Raw genomic sequence first — 13745 nt, forward strand, 5'->3', positions numbered from 1 at the left:
AGGCTTCAGAAGTCACTGAAAATTTACTGATTGTTCCAGACCTGCAAATTTGACCACATTTTGCTTATACTACTGAATCACACAAATGAAAAATAATCAAAAGTAATGGATGTGGTAATTTCCTAATTGTCGTCATTTTGACCTGATGTGAATTAATATCTTAAACTTCTTTAATGCACATTACATTTGGCCAACCCTAACTATTCTTCTAAATAACCACAAGAGGGATGAGGCTTAACGTACATGTAACAAAGCCATTTTTGTTTTTGTTTTTAATTCCTAAAGCTACCAAACCTAATCTTATTGAAGTTAAACTTTGTTACTAATTAGCTATTTAACCATCAATAGAAGACCTGATACCTATAATTTGAAATATTCATTACTATGTTATACTGTACTCTAAAGTGCCCTATAAAAAGAAAACTCTGTGATTTTATAATAAAAAATAAAGTAAAAAAGCAAACCATGGTAAGCTATAAGAATTTAATCTGGAGAATGTGAAATGTATTTTCCCTCCTTGGCAGGGTTGGGATAGGGTAATCATTGGCAATGTTACTCTGGACAAGGTAAGATTATCTACACACCATACAAAAATGAGGTGATGAATTGTAGGGCACTCTCGGATATTACAAGTGACTGGCAGTGTATTAATTTTATCAGCTATCGATGCATTCGCTTATTCATCAAACACTTATTGAGTGACTACATTAGAGACACCACTCATGCAAGTTCTCAAAACTCTATAATAATGCTTCATGGCAGGGTTTTTCCCCTAGGAAGCTGTTTAAATAATCGAATTCACAGAGCGTCTAGTCAGATACTCTGTAAACCTTGCCAGAAGGCTGGAAATCTGCTTATCAGATTGCAAAACTACAGCCAGATGTAATGTTTAAAGGAAAACCATTCTTAATAGTAATCTTACTGTCGTTTACTATTGTTTTTAGTAGATGACTAGCAATTGCTCACAGAATAAGGTACTGAATACTTTTGACCTCTTTAACTTTTACTCCATAAGAAAATCTTGAGTACTTTTGAACTCTTTAATTTTTACAATATAAAAATACCTGGTTATCTTCAGTATAGGGAGGAAACTAGAACTACATATCCATGGAAGTAGAAAAGATCTCTTTCCTTTTCCTACGAATTGCCCTCTGGCCCCAGCCAGCTGATAAAAGAGAACTTTTCACCCTTGAAATCCTGACAAGGAAACAGAGAAAGACAGCAGTTATCAAATCATTGTTGAGTCTCTTCAGGTATCACTATTAATTTTTAATAACATGTAAAGCTCCAACGTTTCTAAAGTTTTTCCTAAAATAAAATCTCACTTCTTACTCACTGTGCTCTGATATGCTTTCTGAGTAGCCTGAGAAAGGGGTACAGTCACAGTCAGCCCTGAGAGCTGAGGACAATCCTGACTCTGACGATAAGCAGACCTCGGACCTGTGAAGGCTATCCGTCATTGTCACAGCTGCACAAAGACCGAGGCTGATGCCTCAGGGGGTTCCTCATGAATTTAGTCCCTGGCCCTTCTCTGCTTTACTTCGAGGACCTCTGAGCTCTGGTGGTAGAGTAGAAGGACAGAGAGAGGCAGTTTGACTTTCCTCCCAAGGAAAGTCCTGAGAAAACTGTGCACAGCCTATTGAAAAATATGAGTCTGGTCATTCTGTTCCAATATGCTGATTAAAAAAAAAACAACAACCCAGTGAACAATCAAGTTTAGTCTACTCAGGCAAATGCTTTTGAGAAAGCCAGATTCAAACTCTTCATTATCAAATGTTAACTAACTAGGTGGCAATCACTCCACCAACACTAAGCCGGCTTCCAATTTTCATTCACTATTTTAAATTTCTCTTAAAAGAGATGTAGGACAAGTATAAGCTAATGGATATTTTCCAACCTGGCAAGTCAGGTGCCAGCTGTACCAGCTATTGGAAAAAGAAGACTATTATTCACAATTGCCAGTTTTTACCAATCCAGTAATAAATAGTCTGGGCCCAGTCTTTATAGGCAGCTAAACTGTGCAGTATGTGATAAATAGTCCTGTGTGGCTGCCTTAAAGCAAAGCAAAGGACACCACTGGATAACAAGCCAGCTGCAAAAATTAACGTTAGATCCTAGAGGAGACAGGCATTTCAGGATCACAGAGACTATCTGTGGCAAGAGAGATACCTGTTTGAAAACAGTAATGCTTATTAAAATAGCAATAAGCCCTTTCAGATACATTTAAAGAAGTCTACCATGGATTTGAAGATAAGTAGCATTGCCTGAAGTTAAGCACAATAAGATAACTAGAAACTATGATTCTATGTTATCATTTGAGATTCACAGCCTAAGGGAAAGAGCAGCACGAAACACAAACTCCATCTCAATTTTGTATCAACGCCTTGCAATTAACCATTATCACAAGCAAACTTGGTATAAAAGGGATTTTTGAACAAGGATATTGGCCCATGCAATAGTGGAATTTAATGGGTTAGATCTTGGGTCTTCTAAAATCCTCATAACTTTTTTTTTTTTTTTTTGCAATCGCTTGTAAAAGCCTTGCCGGAAGCAGGACAAATCCTGCTAATCATCCTTGCATTTGGGCTAAAGCTGAAGGAAGATAAGAGGAGAGCACAAATCTGACTGACATATGAAAAGAGACTGACGTCTGAAAAGAAATGATTAAAGAATTCTAAAATGCTTAGTTCTGCTGAGTAGCAACCAAGAGAAGACGTGATTGTCATTGAAAGTGTCCGCCGAGTGTAAACAACAGTCAGAGTCATTACTGAGCTGAATAGAAGCAATAAATTGGGGTGAAATTCAGGAAAGGGAAATTTCAATTTAACATCTCTGATGAAAAGGGCTGCCACATAAAGAAACAGCTCCCTGGGGGGAACCACGAGACATCTTCTCAGGAGGTTTGCAAGTGGCAGGCTTCATTGTGAACCGATTTCTCCAGTTCTTTAGATGGGAAAGCCCCCTTGTAAAAGAGTAGGGCTCAGATTTTTGAAGGAAATAATTGTCTAACATTCCTGTCAGAGAAGAGAAAGTCTAGGTGGGAATCAACGCAGGGAGCTGGTTCTAGAGGGAGCGAGGTGACAGCAGGCAGCACACGCAGGGAAGAGGCAGGTCATGGGTGAGCGGAGAAGTGGTGGAAAACACCACCTGCTCTAGACTCCTCAGAAAGACAGTGATAGACCTCTCGCTAGCAACAAACTTCAGCAATGACTACGTGTCGAGAGCTGCAGCACAGACACTGTTAATTCATCAACACAACTTGACTTTTCCTACTAGTAGCTTCAACTGTTGGTGTCAACCGACCACATGAATCCTTTGTGCCCTTAAGCTAAGAAGTAATTCCCTAAAAACTATAGTAATTCCAAACTAGTCTTAGTAATATTTTCTATTTTTAACTAACAAGAATCGTGTCTCACAAGTTCAGCATCAAGCAGATTTGGGTTCAAATTTCAGTGCTGATACTTACTATGTGACCACTGGCCAATGAATGTCACTTTTCAGTGACTGGCCACCCACCCCCGTTGAAGATGGGGTAATCATATCCACCTCTAGCGGCCAGTGTTCTTGGTTGCAAGAATTATACTGGAAAACTTGAGCTGAAAAGAAATTTACTGTAGGATATTAGAGAGCTCAGAGAATCAACAGTAGAACCAAGTGATAAAATGGACGGGAACTGAGGGAGGTGAGTTTCTTGGAGCCACGGGTAAGGTTATGCTGGACAATGGAAGCTGCCGCCATCCCCTCTGAGCTCAGCTGTCATGAGTTGAATTACAAAAAGATCTCTTTCCCTCAGGATTCTAATTGCCACATAGTGAAAGGCTTCAGAAACACCTTAGCAGATGTTACATCCTATCTGGCACCATAAATAAATTCTCAGGAGGCCTTTCAATAAAGCCAGCTGCTTCTGGATGATGGGGAACATGTAAAGTTCAACAAATGACTAACCTTGAACGCATTACCTTTGTTAACTTACTATAAAGTGAGTCCTCGCTCAGAGCACATTGTAGGGGATGCTGTGTATAAGGTCTTCCCTAAAACCTGAGCCAATATGCACTGATCACAACCTGTGTAAAACATGTCGTCATAAGGCCCTTCTCCTCCCCAGACTTAACAGAGAACAAATAGGTCCTACTCAGAGATCCTCCCACCAGAAGGACTTACTTTCATCACCCCTGCAGGCCAGGCTGAGTAGGGCTCCAGCTGCTCAATGCTCCATCTACTTCTAGTTCGTGCCACCCTGGGCTTCACCCTGGTAAATCAGGCTCAAAACTCTTCCACCTCATTAAAGTAGTCATAGGCCAAATGTGTTTGCTCAGTTGTAAAATAGGTTTTAGGAGCTCGTCAGGGTAAAATGGCGTAAGTATTTGAAGCAGTTAATCCAGAGTCTGACGTAGAATAAATACCCTAAAATCTAAGTCACTATTGTTGCCAAGTACATTCTCAGGTAAGAGCCAACATGTTTGGGCAAGGAAATGAAATTAAATACAGTATTTTGTTGAGTCTGCATACTTAACAAATAAGAGTACTGAATAAATACATTAATTGGGTATATACTTAGCATCTTATTAGCATTAAAGTTATGCATTTTAAACCCAATTAATGGAAACACACACACACACACACACACACACACACACACACACACATTCTTTAACAAATTACCTGGGGGAAATAAAATGAGAAAATTCCAAGCATTTCTCTTAGTAGAAAAATTCGCTAGTCCGGTCCACTAGGTTACCAGGGTTCTGTTTCTCCTCATAAGTCACTACCAATTATCCAAATGTACCCACTTCACACAGGCACCCCAGCGCTCTCAGAAAGGAAGCGGTCAACAGAGGTCACACAGCACGACTTCGAAGAGTCAGAGTGGGAGTCTCCTCTGTGAATTCCTCACTCTCTGACACTGTCGCTATGCTGACTAAATCTCCAGGTCTTTGACACCAGATCATCTTTCCCCAAACATTAATATAATTACCCAGGGGAAAATGAGCGCAGGAGACATCTGGAGAAACTCAGAAGCCCGAAGGTGAGAGACTGCTTGTTACACTTCCTCCTACATGATATATTCTAGACTGAAGTTTTGGAGTGTCTCTTACAGCAAAAGTCTTATTTAATCACAATTTTCCCTTCAACAATCCAGCTTTAAAATAACTGAATATTTAATTAATTCTCCAGAGAAACCTAAAATATGCAGTTTCTGAATTGATTAAAGAGTGAAAATGTTGCAATTTTTCTTTAGGTCTAACCTCACTGAATTGAAACGAAATGTTCCAAGTTCACAGTTACACAATCTAAAGGATGTTTCAAGGTAGAATTGTATGTTTGCTACATTTGGAGCAACGCGGATAAAGACTTCTGGATAGCTGCCTTCCTATTTTGCACAACTATGCTGTCCCTGAATTTAAAGGGGAGTGGACTAATTGTAACCTGTACTTTTGTGAAAATATGTCACTGTGCATTTGTAAGTGATAGTTCACAGTAAAATTTAAAAGATCCATGGTAGGTATTTTTAATGGGTATTTTTTTAAATGTCACATGATAAATTTAAAATTCTATAGCAGAATAAGAAAAATGGCATCCTGGTCTCCACCTAGCTACAACTGAATAATTTGATAATTCATAAGACCAGTATCTTGGCTGAAATAGTGGGCAGCTCAAATCTGATTACTTATTAAACCTGAATGACAAGAATTAGGGCATTTTGCCCTGGCCAGTACAGCTCCATTGGTTGGGTGTTGTCCCACAAACCAAAAGGTCAAAGGATTGATTCTGGGTCAGGGCACATGCCTGGGCTGTGGTTCGGTCCCCACTTGGGGCCTATGCAAGAAGGAACCGATCTATGTTTCTCTCTCATAATCGATGTTTCTCCCCCTCTCTTTGTCCCTCCATTCCCCTCTCTCTAGAATCAATAAAAGAAAAAAAGTTTAAAGAAGTTTAAAGAATAAGGGCATTTCAGGAAAATCGTGAGAATATTTCACATATCACAAGGTAACAAAATAGCCTCAGTCAGATATAGATTCTGCTTTTTACAAAACAACCTCTACTTCAATGTACCTTAATGCTGATGGGAATGGTAGTATGAGGAAGGAAGTGGGAAGGAGGATGTACTCAGTGGTGAAATAAAGGAGGTAGTTGTCATTGCATACACTTTAATTAAAACAGGAATGGGGAAAGAGATTCAGAGATTACACCCAGGACAGCAGCAGCCACAAATAGGTCATAGGTGAGGCTACATTGAGACCTATGTATTATTCAAATTATTCATTTGCAGCTAGGTAGAGACCAGGTTGCCATTTTTTTATTCTGCTATAGAATTTTAAATTTATCATGTGACATTAAGAAAGTACCCATTAGCCCTGGCTGGCGTAGCTCAGTGGATTGAGTGCGGGCTGCGAACCAAAGTGTTGCAGGTTCGATTCCCAGTCAGAGTACATACCTGGGTTGCAGGCCATGACCCCCAGCAACCGCACATTAATGTTTCCCTCTCTCTCTCTATCTCCCTCTCTTCCCTCTCTAAAAATAAATAAGTAAAATTAAAAAAAAAGAAAGTACCCATTAAAACATCTAGGGGGTCAAACAGGTGTTCAAGTACCCATAGTAATTTAAATAGCAAACAACATATCTCCCTAAAAATGCACATCTTCATATAAATGTTTGAATATTGGACTTCTTGTTCTAAAAAATAAAATAATGATAGATCAAAGTCTTTCATTGCACAACAAACATCCCAAATTTACTTATACTCAAAACTTACTCATTCCAAACTATGTCAACCCCCATGAAAGTTTGGTTTGAAATTTCTTGGGAGAAAAATAAAACTAATTTTGCTCAATCCTTGTCTGGATCCCTTGGTTAGTGGGAATGGGTAGCAGCCAGTGGAAGTAGCAGTCCATGGAGTTTGTTGCAGCAGCCAAACAGGTCACTGAAGAAATTAATTACCCAGCACGTAACACAGAAGAGAGAATTTCCAGAAGAGGAAATACAAGTTGTTAGTACAAGAACAACAAAAGGAGGTGTGTCAAGTTCAGGGGCTAAACGTGAGATTTTTGAAAAGGGAAAATAACCAAGAATCATAGGAAGAAAAAAATAAGGCGCAGTTTATTGAATGCTTCACAATGTAGGTGGAGTGCTGAGTGCTGCACAAATGAGGGAAAGGTGTGAAACTGGATGAGATGATGTAAAAGCTTATTAAATAAATTGCCTGTTAGCATGCACTGAGTGGCATTACTGAGAGAGTTAATATGCTGCCAAAAATACCTAGTCATTTTGTTTACTTCCAAAATGCTACTTAGGAATTCAAGGTCGGGTTCACATTTGTACGTTTCTTCCCTAAAGCAGATGGAAGGGCAAGCTCTTCGGCATCAGTCTGGAATGCAGCTTGTTCAGAAGTCCTGCTGTCATGCTGAAGGCAGCCCACTTCTTCGGAGGAGGCCAGCTGAGCAGGCATTTGTCATGCAAAGAGTAGAGACAGAACAAGATCTACAGAAGGAACATTAAGAGCACAAAATCAGGCCATGTGGCAATAACGTGACATGCTGGGAAGTAATAGCAGCACCTGGAAGAAAGTGAATCATTGTGAATACGGGAGATGTTTGTCACAAGAAAAGAGAGAGAGAGAGAGAACAGTGGGTTTTACAAACAGTGAACACAGCCAACAAAGCTCAAGCCATACAGGTTGACTCTGGAAAGGACTGCATGAAGCATACACAGGTTCACGTCACACACAGAGGGTCCAGTTCTTCTAACAGGTAACACAGAAAGAGAACCAAAGAGAAAAAGCATCTCTTAACAACTATGCTTTAAGGCCACAAATAAATTTTCTCTATTTTAATACCATTTTCTGTCTTTGAGGAGCTTTCCCCAAAATTCAAATTAAAAATATTTAAGTGTAAAATCAGCTATTATCAAAAAATTATAACAGGATTTTCAGAATATGATTCCACATTTCTAAGACTACTCACCTGGACAAATAAATAATGAACAAAAGACTTTGTCTATTTTTTACACTCATTGATTCATCCATTCATTCATTCAATCATTCAACCAACATTTATAAAGATCCCAGCATAAGCCAGCACTGTCCTGGCCTCTGGAAGAACAGTGGTGAGCCACGCGAATATGGTTCCTGTCCTTTTGGTGCTAACATTCTGATAGAGAAGTCAGGTATCTATCAAATAATCTCACAATTTTATAACAACAAATGGGATAACTGCTGCAAAGTAAAACCACTGTGTGCTACAGGAGCACGCACTGAAGAACCTGATCTTGTCTACAGACTCAGGAAAGGTTTTTTTCAAAGAAATGTCATTTTATCTGAGTGCCGGAAAGTGAGTAGAAGTGTTTTTAGGATCTGCCAGTTTAAGCATGATTTAAAAAAAAAAATAAGATAAGGTGATGGAAATATCAAAGCCCTGAGAGAGACCAGTAAAAAGGGTTTTACTGTCCCTTTGTACCCTCTCAAACAAAAATGTTATTATCTCCACTGCTTTCAGCTCTCTATCTGGAAGTGAGAAACTTCATCATTTGTAGGATTCTGGATATCGCGGTAAATGCCTGCACCTCTGCAGTGCTGATGGGCTATTGTACAAAACAGAGGGATGGAAAAGGCATTTTGATTCTCTTTATTGCCTTCTCTAATAAAAGGCAAACAAGTGTAATCTCTAAAACAAAAACCAATAACGTAAGCAAAAGAATGTCTTTAAGCAAGACCTTCTGTAGGTATTGCATTTTCTTTTCTGGGAAAAGGAATCACAGATTTTGGTATAACTTGCTAACAGCAACAGACAGTGGACACTTTGGATCCCATCTGTTTTTCATTAGAAGAAAATATTTTGTTTTATAGCAGAGAAGGAAGGCCTTCAGGTCTCTGAAAGGGTTGTTCTGAGACATTTCCCAATGAGTTATTAATGAAGGCAGCTAGAATGAGGAATGGGGAAGAATATCTAAGGAACAAGAAATATGGATGAAAAACGCCCTGGGGTAGAGGATCATGGAGCATATGAGGAGCTGAAGAAGTCACCACAGCAAGAGCAGAGGGACAAAAAGAGTGAGAGATGAGGCTGAAGAAATGCTAGATGCCATGCATGTTATGATTTGATCTTTTTTCTCGAAGGAATAGAGAGCCATTCAAAGATAATTAGCAGGAAAGCAATGACAACAGATGTGTATTTTTAAAAGATCGCATTTTCTGCAACTTTGACCAGAGATTAGAGAAGAGCAGAAGTAGATATAGAGAGACAGTTATGGGGTTACAGTAATAACTTAGGAGGGAAATAAGGATATCTTAGATTTAGGATGTTGGCAGCAGAGGTAGAAGAAAATAGACATGAAACTAACAGGATTTAATTCTAAATTGGATTACAGATAATAAAGAAGATGGAGTTGTCAAGGATGAGTTCCTCATTTTAAGCTTCTTTCTATAAATAGATAAATAGTGATGATAGCCACTGAGAGAGGAAAAACCCTAGTATGAACAGGCTTGGCAGCGTGTTGGTGGTGGTGAAGGTAGTTATGCTTAGCTTAGAAATGTTAAATCTGAGGTACTTTGGAGACTGGGTATTATATAAGAGTTGGAAAGTTGCATATTTATCCTATAAGTGAGATTTGCAAGATAATGATATTGAATTGGAATATTGGTGGTGAAGACAAGAGAATGGATGAGATTATTTAAGAAGAGAATGTGAAGTAAGGAAACAATGAAAGAGAAGAGGAAAATCAGAAGAGTGGCTTCACAGAGGCCAAGGTTTCATAGAGGATTAAAATAAGCCTGCTGGATTCGATATGTGAAAGGTTGTTTTTGATGGTAACAAGAGTCATCTTTACAAAAGAGCAGAAAGAACTTCAAAGTGTGTTGATTAAGGAGTAAAGGAGTGTCTAGAGTAAGTGCAGAAAACAAATCTTTCAAGAAGTTGTCTATTAAGAGAAAAGTAAAACTGCTCTAGGTCCACAAAAAATGTAAGTGGATGAGACTTGAACATACCTCAATGCTGAACAGAGGGATCCATGAAATAAAGTAAGGTTGAAGATACAAAGGAGAGAATGGATAACAGAAAACATAATTTTTCTGAATCAGCAGAAGATGTGATCTTGACCACATGCATAATGACAAATGTTAGAGAGGAAAAAATAGAGAAGGCAGTTGAGAACATTCCCTCTGATGGCTTCTATTTTCTTTGTAAAGGGCAAGGCTAACCCCAGAGTATGAGAAAAGAGATGGGATTTATGAATTGGAAGTTTGAGAAGAATAATGGTCTGATATAGTCCTTGCAAGGAAGGGGTAAACAAGTTAATAAGAGTAGCATTTACAGATTTCCAGCTAATGTTGAAAGACCAACCGAAGTTGTTCAATCATGAAATCATGATGGTTTATATCTGCCCCACTCTAGGATTTCCTCTAACAATTCTTCTGGTACTTGGGAATAGAAGTAGAGAAAATGGAAAACTAATGTTGAAACTTTCTGCGATGTATATAACAAAGACAGAAGTATAAGTTACTTTGGAATCTTAGGAAAAGGTACAATGAAATGAGTGGTTCATCAAATCTAAGTTAGATATAGAAGAAAGTGAAGATAAAATAGGCTGATGAGCAGAGAGAAGCCAGAGCTGTCAACAGAGTCAATGTCACATGAATTTGAAGAATTCAAATTCATAGTACAAGTAATTCAACAAGAAATATGGAAAAATAAGAGGCTTTAATCCAAGTGGATGTCAGATTTGTGACTCCAAAGTAGAGACATGTCAGGTATTTTCTGCTGCAGGATGTGCTCATGGAGTGGGTAGAGATGAAGTAGACAAGAAAGTCATTGGAGAAAGGAAGTCAAGAAAATGGGGGCTAAGGTATGGAGTGGGTCATGTATTTATATGTAACAGTAGAAACTGGGGTAAGAAGAACACTTTAGACCAACAGGTAGTGGAGAGTGATAGGACAGCATAACCATGAGAAAGTCTTAAGAGAGACTAGCCTAGCCAAAAGATATGTGTCTCAATGAAGGATGATATTCAACAAGACTGTGGATACAGAAATAGGAATGAAACGAAAGGAAGACACCAATGTTGTCTTTTATCCCAGAGGTACATAGTGTGAAAAAGTGAGTGACCTCCTCCTCCCCCAAGAGCTCCATCCCCAAGGCAACCTCAAAGTCTTAGCTTCTACCTCTCCAGGCCATTTTTCTCTGTTCTGCTAAATCTATCATTTCTTTCATCAAGAGCCTCTGAAATGACATAATCATGTCTTCAAAAATATAAAGTCAATTTACTGTTTGAAAGATTACATTTTTGTTGAATAAGCTCAACTCTAAGATAGTTAAAGCACCTGTTACAGACCTAGCCAGATAATCTCAGAAGCAAATTTGGATAGCATTCCATTTTTTAAAAAAAAGTCTATATCCAAGTTTAACTTTTAAAGTAAGACCTTCAAGAGAAATTATTCAGAGACTCATAATCACAATCTATTCAGTTAGTATATTTGGATTTGATTCTCAATATGTCTATAATAGCATATTTTCTCACTTACACATCTCCACAGTTACAAGGTCTTAATCATAATGAGTCATAATGAACATTTCTTTGGTAAGTGAAATTAACATTCCCACATGAACTTGAGACACTAAAATATTAATAGCCTCCCAAGCCTTTTGGTTTTTACTGTGATGCCTGCAAAACTTTCATAAAAGTTTAAGATCATTAAAATAAAATGTAAGATCAAAGTAAAAGTTTTTAAAGCCGGCCTTTCCATTGTGGTTCCAAAATTTTTCAAGATAAGGGAAAAACTAACAACAAAAGCCATCATGAGGTAAAAAGTTTCTCTTGAGGTAAATATTGAGGCAATGAACTTAGCAATACTTATTGCACCATACTGAAAAAGAATAAGCTCTTAATATTTTATTTTTACTATGTGGCATTTATGGCTAATCAGTATGACTTCCATGATAGTCTGTGTTGGCATTAAACTAATAGTACTTAGTGAAAAGTGAAAAATTCAGACTGTGAGATTTCCCCCAAAGCTGTAGTTTTACTGGTTTTTGCCTGTTTGTTTTCACTAGGTTCATTGGGGGACATAGTGCAAGAGAATGTCCATGAGAAACTTTGATCACAAAGAAGACATCTCATGCACAATGCTGATGACTCTGTCATTAAAAAGGTGGGGGGAGGGGAGAAGGGAGATGGAGGGCCCAGGCCTAATGCCATTACATTCAAGGGTGAGAATAAAAATAAAAAGTGTCCAAGGGAAGAAAGTCATAAGAAAGGATTTCCAGAAGAGATGTGGATTATTTACATTTTTAAATGGACTTCAGTTTGTGAAAGTGTGAAAAGGAATGAAATGGGTAAAGATGAACAAATGCTATATTTACCAAAGCAAAGTGATCAAAATATATTTACTTCAAAAGAAATAGCTTAGCAACTGCTAGAAGAGGAATGAAATGAGGTGAGAACATTCAAAGAAGTCATAGAGAAAAAAGAAGAAAAGAAGTATTGTAGGGCTGCAGTGGAAGAATATCCCCAGTGACACTGGCGGAGGGGACCGCACTATTCCAGGATGACCTCATCCTAGTTTAACCGATTTCATCTGCAATGACCCTGTCTACAAGTAAGGTCACATTCTGAGGGAATTAGGGGATTGGGACCTTGGCCCCAGCGCAGGGCCAGCAGTATCCCTGTGATTATTGCTCTCTCAGCTTCCCTTCGGAGCCCTTCTCTCTAGAAAACTCATCCGTGGGTGGGTCACTCAAACAAATCAAAGACACAGACCTGGCCATCCCCTCCATTCCTTTCCCGAGGGCACAGGGCAAAACACCTCCACCGTCCATGCAGGTGGACTTCTCACAGCCCAACCTATGAGTTCAGACTTGTCTGAAGTCCAGAATATATTCAGATAGGAGCTTCTATTTCATTTATTTATTAAACTTTCTGAAATGGGAGTTTCATCAATGAAAAACAAGAAAATTCTTGTCAGGACTGGAAGAAATTGAAAATGTAAGAGAAGTGATATAAGGGAACGAGGCTCTGTCCTTTCAGTGTGCCAGGAAACAAGGGGGCTTACTAAAATATACCATGTAGAAAACACTCAACAGGAAGCACAAAGCCAAGGAGTTTAAGGAACAAAGTAAATATCCCCAGCTACTAGGATATTCCTGAAGTACAAGCTAGGAAAGAGTAAAATATCAAAAGACAACACTCAAGTAATAACTTTATTAACAGAATCAAGACTGATACGAGAAGGTAAGAAATCAAACAAGACGGAAGGCATTTTCTACACCCATTTTAAGGATGCAAGAAGAGAATAGAGGGTGATAGGAGGCATAGGAATAATAATAGGCTGAAATTTAGCCAGAAGAAAAGGAAAAAAATCATTTTTAAAAGGAGCATTTCAGGGGATTGTTCCCAGAACAATGTATAGAAAGAACTAATTCTTTTTTAAAATTTTTTAAGTTACAGTTTATATTCAATATTATTTTGTATTTAATGTGTGCAGTGTATTAGCTAGACAATCATATACTTTATAGAGTGTCCTCCCTGATATTTCCAGTACCCAGCGGCACCATACATAGTTATTACAATATTATTGCCTATGTTTCCTATGCTGCGCTTTACATCTCCATGACTATTTTGAAACTACCAACCTGTACTCCTCAATCCCTTCACCTTTTCCACCCAGACCCTCAACCTGCCTCCTCTCCATCAACCATCAGTCTGTTCTCTGTGTCTATGAGTCTGTTTCTGTTTTGTTTGTCTATATTGTTCATTAG

This window comes from Phyllostomus discolor, chromosome 8 (genome assembly GCF_004126475.2).
Source record: "Phyllostomus discolor isolate MPI-MPIP mPhyDis1 chromosome 8, mPhyDis1.pri.v3, whole genome shotgun sequence".
NCBI classification, from domain to species: Eukaryota; Metazoa; Chordata; class Mammalia; order Chiroptera; family Phyllostomidae; genus Phyllostomus; species Phyllostomus discolor.